Source organism: Sciurus carolinensis, unplaced genomic scaffold, assembly GCF_902686445.1.
Source record: "Sciurus carolinensis unplaced genomic scaffold, mSciCar1.2, whole genome shotgun sequence".
NCBI classification, from domain to species: domain Eukaryota; kingdom Metazoa; phylum Chordata; class Mammalia; order Rodentia; family Sciuridae; genus Sciurus; species Sciurus carolinensis.
Window position 1 is genome coordinate 1,478,935 of NW_025920122.1, and position 12,659 is coordinate 1,491,593.

Below are 12,659 nucleotides of genomic sequence, written 5' to 3' on the forward strand. Positions count from 1 at the left end.
TGCAGACAGCATGGAGAAGTCTATTTCAAGCCAAACATTACCAATTCTTCCATTAATAGACCAGAGTACAAATCATGTACAAAATGGGCTTTTTCTAAATGAAAACAGAGTGCATCAGCTTTATCTCAGTAAGTTGATACATTACTCACTGGGCTCAATCAGTGCTGTTGGAACAACTTTCACACTCGCTAGGTGGGAATAAGCTGCCCAAGCCTGCATGAAATACTAAGAAGCCAGTCCAGTGCTCACCTTCTTCTGCAGTCTCTGGAGGCCTGCTGCTGTCAGGTTTGTTTGTGAGAGCACCTATCAGCTCCAGTGTATCTCACAGGTTGGATACTGAGAATTTGGACTGTCTTCCTTCTGCACAAAACAAAGATCAAAGAAGGTTTAAGGGGCTGGAGTTGTAGCTCAGTGGTAGAGCACTTGCCTAGCATGTGTGAGGTTCCATTCTCAGCACTGCATATAAATAAATAAAATAAAGGTCCACTGACAACTTAAAAAAAAAGGATTAAGGTAGAACACTTCACCTGAGTCTCCATATACCTCTAAAGGCACTGAAGGAATAAATGAGCAAATAACAGGAATGTCTTTGTTGTTCAGTGTTGGTGTGTGTCTGGCTGGATTTGAGGCTAGACCATTAAGGAACATTATGCTCCAGATGATCTCAATTGCTGTGAACATTTGGCTGATAGGAGAAGCCATGTATGCTCAGCAGTAAAGGAAATGTATCCTTACTCAGGTACCTGTGGAACACCCATTTCCTAAATGAGGAGGATATTGTTTTCTAGGAGCTATATCACACTAAATAACTGTCCTAAATATCTCATACTGCTTCATGACCAGACCACTTGAGGGAGAGCTTTATGCCCATACAACACTAAAGACCCTCCCAAACAATGAAATAACAAAATAATAACAACAAAAACAGCTAAAAAAACAAAACAAGCACTCCCCTATACTTCCCTTTGTTCCCCTATGGTGATGTTCAATTGATGGAAACAACTCTCATAAAGGAGTTGTAATAGTTCTAATTCAAAATTTTTGTGAAGAGAGAGATCTCAGCTCATGTGTGTTACAACATCAGTTCATCTCACATTACTTTTATTCAATAGGCATTTATTTTTCTCTCTTCTATTGCTACTTCTACCCTAATAGTTACTGTATAGTAGGTCACTCTATTTAGAGAGCTCCAATATGAACCAATGTAATTGAAACAAGGTATTAAATGACTGAAGAATGTTAAGGACACATTGTATCTGGTTAGGATGCTTAGATTAGGTAAGACAAATGGATTGGTACACTGGGATGGCAGTAAAAACACAAAAGGTCTACAAGTAAAGAAATTTAGGCAAAGTGTGTATTGGTGTTGTGGTCTGATATTTTGTGTTAAAATGTGAAGTATTGCTCAAACCACTGCTACTTTCGAATAGTAGCCAAGTGCTATTTTTTTGTGTTCAACACTTCTATCTGGCTCTTAAATTTTATTATTCTCTTAATTGAGGTTTAAAAAATTTTCAGAGGCAGAAAATTACATAAGAGCCTAGTTTACAATGCATTAAAATGTTAATTATATGACTTTTGGTGATATAAAAAAGATAAGGATCAAAAAATAAGATGGAAAACATTACATCAAAAAGTGCCTGCACTATCGTTCTACTCTAAGTTCATTTCCTCTAAACCTCACATCTTCTGAACTTACCAAATGCAAGATGCATCTTGATGATGTGGTAGTAATTTGGGAACAATCTTCCTGGCTTTCCCTTTATCTTAGCCCAGGACTTAAATATTAAATGAGAGTCTAATAAGAGAATGCTGTAATCTAACTTTCTGGGGATAACAAAGCATATCCTAGTTTGCTTATCTTATCTTCACAATATGTCTGGGTAGATAGAAGGAAAAAGGAAAAGGTATAAGATGAAGGAAACTGAATGACCTTGAAGTATACTAATATATAAATGTATGAAGACAGCAACATAAACATGGAAAATGATTTTGAGGCTTGACACCATTTTTAAATAATCTGTATCTTTGTCTTCCATCATTAGTATAGATAACTGACTGTCTTAGCTTAAGGCTTCCATAGGAAGCCTTCCTGATCTCTTAGAACTCCCTCAACAAACCCTATATATTTTCTTTATAGCATTTATTAGACTTCTGATTCGTTATGTGTGCACTTCACTTCTATATTAAAGATTTTTGAGCTTCACTAGAATAAGGGTCACAAGTCTATCCTCCTCGCTGTGGCCCTCATACCTTGGCAGAAGATTCATGACTGATACAATATTCATTTATTTACTAATATACTAATTGCTTTGTTTTGAAATTTTAACACGTGAGACCAAAATGCTACTTTTGAGAAGAAAGTAGCATGTCACAAGCAGAGAGATTTTTATGGTATTAGTTCTATTGGTCACTTGATCCAAAGACTCTCTTTTCAGAATGGCAGCTCTATCACTCAACTTAAGAGGGCAAAAAGAACAAGAGGAAACATTAAAGATAGAAATAAGCATTAAAACTTGAATGACATCTAGTGCTTTAAAAAAACTCATCAAACTAATTCAAAGGTCCTCAGAACACTTCCATAGAAGTGGCAGAGAAATGGGAGTATGGGAAGACTGAGGGAGGAGAGTTACAAGGAGAACAGTGGAAACTGTGCTTCTAGTTGTTTCAATCACAAAGTTTAAAACTCTGAAGTATAGAAGGTGACAGAACTTTTACCCAGAATAGGCTGGGTAGGATGCCATTGGAAGAAGTAGGAAAGATGGATACTATCACCAATTTTCTGTGTGAGAGAAAAATGAAATGGGAAAGCAGAGACAGTACAGGAAGCATGAGGATGTTACATTTTCAAAGGCATGACATTCATCAAATCATTCCAGATTCTCAGCTCCTACTTAGACCAGCTGAGTTCAAAAGGGCTTTAAAAAATAGGGCTCCTTTAATCGTCACAGTTTTGTAGTATATTATATACATCCCCCATAAAGCACGAAGGGTAAATGAAGGACAGGTCTTCTGATTCCACCCTTCAAAGTCACAGTCAGGCAACTTGCCAAGGCTCCACTGTGGCACAGCTGGTTCGAACACTCCTTGTCATGTGCCAGGGTTTGACATTATGTGAGAGCTCATTTCTAGCTTTGGTGGTTACTTGATCTTAAAGTACAATTTCTTGTATTTGCTTTCATATTTTCATGTATGCCTATGTCTTCACTGTATAAAATCTTTTAAAGGTAGGGCCTACAGCTGTTGAGAAAATAATCTACAGGGATCCCAGCACAACCTATGCAAAAGGTAATTAAAACAAAACAAAAAACAATAATAAAACCAAACAGAAACTACATTCTCTTCATTGAAAATGTGAAAACTGCAGAGTCAGGGGGCATCAGTGGTTCAATAGGTTACTTGGTTTCCTTGTAGGTAAAATGAGGAACTGGATTCAGTGACCTTGTAAGTTGAGCTGTGTTGACCTGAACTATTTCAAATGGATTTCCTGACATCATATGCAAGAAGTTTACCACCTCCCAAACATGCAGAAAGATAAATTAGAAAGCCAAATTCAGGCATAAAGAAATATCAAAACGGTTACTGTCCCTGCTCCTGCATTTAACAACTTAGAAAAGATCAATAAGACCTCCTTTGGAAGTATGTGCCAGAACTTCCCTACCAGATGGGGCACTGGTAACATAATACACCTATTATTTGTGCCAACAACATGTGGTGAGGCCTTGACAAACAACCTGACTCCACATCTCCCTTTCCAAGTCTGGTGTACCACTGCCATGCTGTTCACATCACAGACCTAGTATAAAGACAAACAGATATATGGACCACTAACAACACTGCTGTGAAACCACAGCCACTCCCTGGAGGTCACCTCTCTGGGTGCTGTATCACCACTGCTGCCACTGCTGCTACAGTCCTCCCAATTGCTGTCAATGCCACTGACATCTGCAGCTGCTGCTGCCTGCTGCCATGGATTCCTGATACTACCAGTGCCCAGGTGTCAACCATCATCTCCATGTTTGCTTGCAAACAGACAAGTCCATTTTGAGATGCCAGTCAGAGCCTGGGGTTGTTTGGAGTGCTGGTGGGTTTACTACAGCTGCCATTTTGAGGCACAGCTGCCCCTGTAAGGGGGCACTGGCCAGGACCTGGAGGTTCAGTGTCAAGGTGCCTACAGGTTTGGCTGCAACTGAGATCTTCCTCCTAGAGTGAAATTTTCTGCCATCTAGTTACTGTCTCTCAGGATTGCTCATGCCTGTTGGCCTCTCTCCAAATTCCAGTGGCACTGGAACGTGACTGAACCCAGGACATCTGAGACCCAGATTGGTGTGACAGTGACTGGGTCTGTCAGGGCCTGTCTGGGTCAGGCAGTCTTGTGGCAATTCACACACAGGGCTGAGAAGGCTTTTGGACACTGTTAACAGAGACAGCTGTTCGGTTTTCCATGGAGATTTATTTTATTTTATTTTTCTTCTCTGGCCATTTCCCTTCCCCATATTTAAAGCAGGGTATATCACATGCATCAGTTTGTTGAAGATGGTAATATATGCATGGCATTTTTAAGTTTTGCTATATATTCTGTATATTTTTATACTCGTAATTTTTTCCTTCTCTTTATACGTATTCTTCCTGTCACTTGTCTGTCTTCTTAGATTCCATTTCTACATTTTCTCCACATAACACCCAATCTCTATTGGTTCCTCTTCCACACTTTTGTGAATTCTTGCTTCTAATTTCTCTATTTTTCCCTCACAAACACCATGTCCTGTTTCCGTTCTTTCTTTGTCCATTATTTGAGACTAGAAATCCACCAGGCAAATATTCTGTTTTTATTGTGAACACTGATTGAACTCATTATTGATGTTTATAGCAAGACTGCAGTGGATGCCTTGCTGGGAACTATTCAGTTTGAGGCTGTATATTGTTTTTGCTCGGTGCTACTGATATTGGTCTCCCTCTTAAAGGCAGGATACAGGAAACCTTCAGTGACAACATAGGTCTACAGGATAGGATCTGTATTGCCTCAGATCCATACAACTAGATGAGAAAACACACAAGCAACATGAAAAAACAAGGGGAAAAAATGCCACAAACAAACCAAGATGCCCCAATAAGAGAAGCCACTGACAACACAATAGAAGAAATGTCCTGAGACAGAGTTTAGAATATACATAGTTAATCTGATCTGTGAAGTAAAGGATGGTGTAAACAGTGAAATCAAACAGAAAATGCAGGAAGTGAAAGATCACTTCAATGAAGAGTTAGAGACTGTGAAAAAAAAGCAGAAATATTCAAAATGAAGGAATCAATAAATCAAATTGTAAATTCAATGGAAAGTATCACCACACACTAGACCATTTTGAAGACAGAACCTCAGACAATGATGACAAAATATTTAATATTGAAAATAAAGTCAACAATGCAGTGAAGATGGTAAGAAACCATGAAAAAGAAATTCCAGAAATTATGGGATAACATCAAAAGACCAATTTTAAGATTCACCAGGCTAGAAGAAGGAGAAGACCTACAAACCAAAGGAATGCACAAAGTTTTCAATGATATAATACCAGAAAATTTCCCACACAGAAAAAATGAAATGGAAAATCAAATATAGGAGGCTTACAGGACCCCAAATGAACTAACTACAGCAGACCTGACCCAGACACATTATAATGAATATAACTAAATACAGACTAAGGATAAAATCTTAAAGACCATGAGAGAAAAAAAGCAAAAAGCAAATTATGTATACGGGAAAACCAATTCGGATCTGAATTGATTTTGCAACCCAGACCCTCAAAGCTAGGATGCCAGGGAGCAACATATTTCAATCTGTGAAAGAAAATGGATATCAATCAAGAATTTTATATCCAGTGGAATTAATTTCAGATATGGAGATAAATGTGAAAACCTTCCTTGATAAACAAAAGTTAAAAAATTCACAAATAGAAAGCCTGCACTACAGAATACTGCCAACAAAATATTACATGAAGATGAAGTATTTAAAAAAAGGTGAAAACCAGCAAAGGGAGAAACTAAAGGAATAGTCAAAAGAGAATCTAAATCAAATTAAAAGTCAAAATAACACCAAAATGACAAGTAGCAAAGTCATATCTCAGTAATAATGTTGAATATTAATGGACTAAACTCATCAATCAAAAGACATAGACTTTCAGATTGAATTAAAAAAATAAGACCCAAAGATATGATGCCCCCAAGAGACTCACCTCATAGGCAAAGACATTCATAGACTGAAATTGAAAGGATGGGAAAATATATATCACTCATATGGATTGCTTAAACAAGCAGGGGCTTCAATCTTCATGTCAGATAAAGTAGACTTCAAGCGAAAGTTAATCAGAAGGGACAAAGAAGGTCAATTCATACTACTGAAGGGAACTACATAGCAGCAAGACATAATGATTGTAAATATTTATGGTCCAAACAATGGAGCATCTATGAATGTCAGACAAACCATTCTCAAAGTCAGGAATCAAATAAAAGGTAGGCCAAACAACACATGAATACTGGATGAGTATAACACACCTCTCTCACTACTGGACAGATCTTCTAAACAAAAAGTAAATAAAGAAACTATAGAACTAAATAATACAATCAGAAATTTAGACTTAACACTTCTAAAATATTTCATCCATCAACAAGCAAATGCATTGTTTTCTCAGCAGCCCATGGATTCTTCTCTAAAATAGACTGTATCTTATGCCACAAACACAGTAAAAAAAAATGGAGATGATACCCTACATTCTATCAGATCACAATGGATTAAAATTAGAAACAAACAATACAATAAAAACATAGAAGCTACTCTAACACATGGAGACTAAACAATACATTATGCAATGATGAATGGATTGTAGAATAAATCAAGGATGAAATGAAAAAAATACTTAGAGGTAAATGAGAACACCGATACAACATATCAAGATCTATGGGACACAATGAAGGCAGTACTAAGAGGAAAGTTCATTGCATTGAGCTCATTTATTAATAGAATATAAAGGCAACAAATAAATATCCTAACATCACATCTCAAAGTCCTAGAAAAAGAAGAACAAATCAACAACAAAACCATTAGAAGACAGGAAATAAATAAAATCAGAAATGAAATCAATGGAATTAAAACAAAAGAAACAACTGAAAAAATTGAAAAAAATTAGTTGGTTCTTTGAAAATAATCAAAAAAATTGAAAAACCCCTAGGCAACACTAACAGAGAAAAAGAGAAAAAGCCCAAATTACTAAAATACTTGATGAAAAAGGAAATTTCACAATGGAGAAAACTTAAATACCAAAGAGAATTAGAAACTACTAAGAAAATGTATACTCCAGTAAAATAGAAAACATAGAAGACATTGACAAATTTCTAGACAAGCCTAACCTAAACAGAATCAGGAGGTCATACACGATTGAAACAGAACAATTTCAAGTAATGAAATAGAACACGCCACTAAAAGTCAACCAATTAAGAAAAGCCCAGGATCAGATGGATTCTCAGCTGAGAGTTCTACAAGAATTTCAAAAAGAATTAACACCAATACTCCTCAAATTATTCCATGAAATAGAAAAGAAAGGAATCCTTCCAAACTCATTCTATGAGTCTAAAACCACGCTGACACCAAAACAAGACAAGGACACATCAAGGAATGAAAACTTCAGACCAATAGCCCAGAAGAACCTAGATGCAAAAATTCTCATAAAATTCTGACAACTCACATACAGAAACATATGAAAAAGACTGTGCACCAGGATCAAGTGGGGTTCATCCCAGGGATGCAAGGTTGGTTCAACATATGGAAATCAATGAACACAATTCATCATATTAACAGATTTAAAACCAAGAATCATATGATTACTCAATAGATGCAGAAAAAGCATTTGACAAAATTCAGCACCCTTCATGTTCAAAACACAAGAAAAACTAGGACTAGTAGGAACATACCTCAAAATCACAAAAGCCATACATGCTAAACCCAAGACCAATATTAATTTTAAATGGAGAAATATTGAAAGTATTTCCTGTAAAAACTGGAACAAGAGTAAGATGCCCTCTTTCATCTCTTTTACTCAACACTGTCCTTGAAACTCCAGAGAAATTAGGCAGAAGAAATAAGGTATACAAATAGGCAAATAAGAATTCAAACTATCACTATTTGCCAATGATATGATTCTGTATTTGGAAGATCAAAAAAATTCTACCCAAAATCTTCTAGAACTAATAAATGAATTCAGCAAAGTAGCAAGATATAAAATCAATACTCATAAATCAAACACATTCCTATACATCAGTAATGAATCCACTGAAAGAGAAATAAAGAACACTACCCCATTCATAGCAATCTCAAAAAACAATACTTGGGAATCAATATAACAAAAGAGGTAAAAGACTTCTACAATGAAAACTACAGTACACTAGAAAAACATATTGAGAAAGACCTTAGAAGATGGAAAGACCTCCCAACTCCTGGATAGGCAGAATTAATATTATCAAAAGACCATACCACCAAAAGTGTTACACAAATGTAATGCAATTCCTATAAAAATCCCAAAGACTCTCTTCACAGAACTAGAAAAAGCAATCATCAAATTCATTTGGAAAAATAAGAGACCCAGAATAGACAAAGGAATTCTTAGCAAGAAAAGTGAAGCAGGAGGCATCACAATACCAGACCTCAAACTACTACAGAGCTATATTAATAAAAAACTGCATGGAATTGGCAACAAAACAGACATGTGGACCAATGGTATAGAATAGAAGACATAGAGACAAATGCTCATATATACAGGTATCTCATACTAGACAAAAGTGCCAAAAGCATTCACTGGAGAAAAAATAGCTTATTCAAAAAATGTTGCTGGGGAAACTGGAAATTTACATGTCACAAAATGAAATCAAACTCTTATCTCTCAGCATGCACAAAACTCAACATCACTGTGAATCAAAGACTCAGGCAGTAGAACAGACACCCTATGACTACTGGATGAAAAGGTAGGCCAAAATCTTCACCATGTCCACCTAGGACCTGACTTCCTTAACAAGACTCCCAAGCACAAGAAGTTAAATAAAAAATCAATAAATGGGATGGACTCAAATTAAAAAGTGTCTTCTCAGCAAAAGAAACAATCAATAATGTGAAAAGAGACTACAGATTGGGAGAAAAACTTTACCACATGTACCTCAGATAAAGCATTAATCTCTAGGACATATAAAGAACTCAAAAAACTTAACACCAAAAAAACCAAATAACCCAAAAATAAAAGGGCTAAGGAACTGAATGGATGCTTCACAGAGGAAGATATACAACCAATCAATAAACATATGAAATGTTCAACATTTCTAGCAATTAGAGAAATGCAAATCAAAACTAAGATTTCATCTCACTCCAATCAGAATGGCAATCATCAAGAATAAAAGTAACAATAAACATTGGCGAGGATGTGGGAAAAAGGTTCACTCATACATTGCTGGTGGGAATGTAAATTGATACAACCATTATGGATAGCAGTACGGAGAGTCTTCAGAAAACTTGCAATGGAACCACTATTTGACCCACCATTTATCCCACTCCTCGGTTTATACCCAAAGAACTTAAAATCAACATACTACAGTGACACAGTCACATCAATGTTTATAGTAGCTCAATTCACAATAGCTAAACTATGGAACCAACCTAGATGCTCTTGAGCAGATGAATGAATAAAGAAAATGTGATATATATAATACATGTATACACACACAAACACACACATACATACAATGGAATATTACAGATCTTTAAAGAAGAATGAAATTCTGGCATTTGTTGGTAAATGGATGGTGTTAGAGAATACCATGCTAAGTGAAATAAGCAAAACCAAAAAAAATCAAAGACCAAATACTTTCTCTGATATGTGGAAGTTAATTCACAATAAGGGTGGGGAATAGGGAAGAATAGTTACTTCATATTAGGTAGAGGGGAGTAAAGGGAGGGGAAGGGGTATGGGGGAATGAATTTTTGTAGAGTGAAACAGATATTACTTCATGTACTTGTATGACTGCGTGATTGATGTGATCCTGCAATATGTATAATCAGAAAAATGAGAAATTGCACCCTATTTATGGATGATTCTTCAAAATGTATAAATGCTTTCTACTGTTATGTACAACTAATTAAAACAAATAAAATTAATTTTTTTTAAAGCCAGCCTCAGCAACAGTGAGGTGCTAAGAAACTCAGTGAGACCCTGTGTCTAAATAAAATACAAAATAGGACTGGGAATGTGGCTCAATGGTTGAGGGCCTCTGAGTTCAATCTCTGGTTTACTCCCCCTGCCATTTGCTAGAACAGAGGCAAACTTATTTACAACAGAATATATTTGGTGTAAGTAAATTGTTTCCCTTAAAATCTGACAACCTAGGTATTTATCAACCCTGGTTTTATGAGGGAAAAAGAAAAAGCAACATTAAAGACAAAAGGAGGGAAAACCAATAGTTCTAGAAAGCAGGAATGTTTCAATTAGGAAAAAGTATTTCAGAAAATAACTAGTAGAAAACATGCTCAAGATAAAAGATCTGCTGAGTTTAAGGGTCTTTATTATTATGGGTCAGAGAGTTCCTCAGTAGCAAATCCAACTAGAAGTCAATTGTCTGGACACCCAGATCAATGCTTTTCCCTTTGAGTTGGCAACACTAAATAACAAGGATTTTTGTTTTTGAAGAACATGAAAAATCCTCCCTCCTGAGCTCTCTGATAGAGCTCTAGTCCCCTTGGTAAAAACTGTCCTATTTAAACTCTCTGAAGTTTGTAGACACATGTGAGGCAGATCTAGAAATTAGTGAACAGGCTAGAGAACTCATATGTGCTTTGAATGATCCTGCTTTCATACATATAACTCATCTCTTCAGCAAGACAGCAAGGGCTGTGCCATCCTTTCTCACCCTTCATAAATCTTTCATGGAGTTGTTGCCCACTAAATGATTAATTCAGGCCTTTGAATGACTGCAGACATATGTAGTAGCATTTGAAAACAATTCCTGGGCACTGTAGGTGTTCATTTCCATCTCAGCTATTTGTTGCTGCATAACAATCATCCCCAAACTCTGTGGTTTAATATAACAACAAAAAACCATTTATTACTTCTCATGATTCTGTGACTGTGTTCAACTGAAGTGGGAGGGGTGGTTCTGTTCTATGTGTTATACACTGAGATCACACACATATGGCTGCATTCCATCAATACCAGGCTGGAGCTGGAACATCCAAGATGGCCTTTATCCTCTAGATGACCTCTTTCCTGGCCTCTCAGTGCTTGGGAGTTTAAGAGCCCTTCTTTTCTATTTTCCACCCTACCCATTCTATTCTCAGGAACTGTTTTGTCACTATCTCCTCCAGCACCCTGTTGGCAAAAGATTCAGGTTCAATTCTTTTCCTTAACTGCTAACTCTACAGATTGCAGAATAGTCAGGACATACTGCTTATTTGATATTTTAAAAAGGTATGTAGAGGACCTCTAGGAATCAGTGGAAAGTTGGCATCATGACTCTTAGGCAGAAAAGGGTGAGAAGCAAGATGCCTTTCTGTAGTATCTGCTGATATTCTTACCATATCACGTTGCAGCAATTCCATGGTTTCCTTGTGTTCATCCAGTTTTCTGTATTGCCTCCACACCTAGATGGACACTGTTTAAAGTATTACCAATGTAAGCTACAGTTGGAACAGAAACATGTAGAAATGTCATATTTTTTTCTTTTTAACACTATTTCTATTAAGATATAACTGACATTCAAGAAACCATACATATTCAAAATGGTTTGATTATTTTGACATAAATTCAAGAGTAAAACTTTTACCACAATCAAGTAAATCAACACTTATCCCTCCCAGAAGTGTCTTCATACTTCATAGAATAACTCCCCCTCTAGGTACCCACTGATACACTTTCTGTCACTATATATCAGTTGCACTTTCTAGAATTTTACAAAAGTAGAACCAGTGAGTGAGTATACATTTTAAAGTATGGCTCCTTTCACTCAGGATAGTTGAGGTTCATTCATGGTGTAGCTACTCAGGATGCTGCATTCTACTGTATGGCCATATCACAGTTTCTCTACTTACCTGTTCATGGACATTTACATTGTTCTCAGTATTTTACTATTACAAATAAAGCTGTCAAAAATATTCATGCATAAGCCTTTATGTGAACTTATATCTTCATTCTCTTCATCATATGCTTTCTCAGCATCACAATACATAGGAAGTAAATGGCTGATCATATGGCAGATCTATGCTTTGATTTCTGTAAAAAAAAAAAAAACTGCCAAACCATCTTCTAAAATCATCATGCCATTTTATAGTTCCAACAACATTGTATGAGAGTTCCCATTACTCCATATCCTCACTGAAACTGGTACCACAGTTCTTTCAATTTTAGCCATTCTAATGGAAGTACAGTGGCATATTGTGATTTTAATTTACATTAAATCTTAACCAAATGTAGTTAAGTATTTTTAATTATTTCAAGATCTTCAAACTATGAAAACTCTCTAATATGTATAATTTCCTATGTATATAGAAACAACAATTTTCTCAGTTTAAAGAACATTTTCTAGAGGAAAATAAAATCTTTTCTAAATGCCAGACTTTCAAAGCAAATTTTTAAGAA

The 12,659-nt window shown here is 36.1% G+C and overlaps 1 long non-coding RNA gene across 1 annotated transcript; it reads right to left on the reverse strand.

The window, feature by feature from the left end:
• Positions 1 to 222: 222 nt before the first annotated feature.
• Positions 223 to 12,173, reverse strand: LOC124973820 (uncharacterized). Its single transcript, XR_007106712.1, has 3 exons — positions 12,113 to 12,173; positions 11,600 to 11,701; positions 223 to 360 (listed from the first exon to the last, which is right to left on the reverse strand). It is a non-coding gene; the product is annotated as an uncharacterized LOC124973820 (long non-coding RNA).
• Between the last annotated feature and the right edge of the window lie 486 nt (positions 12,174 to 12,659).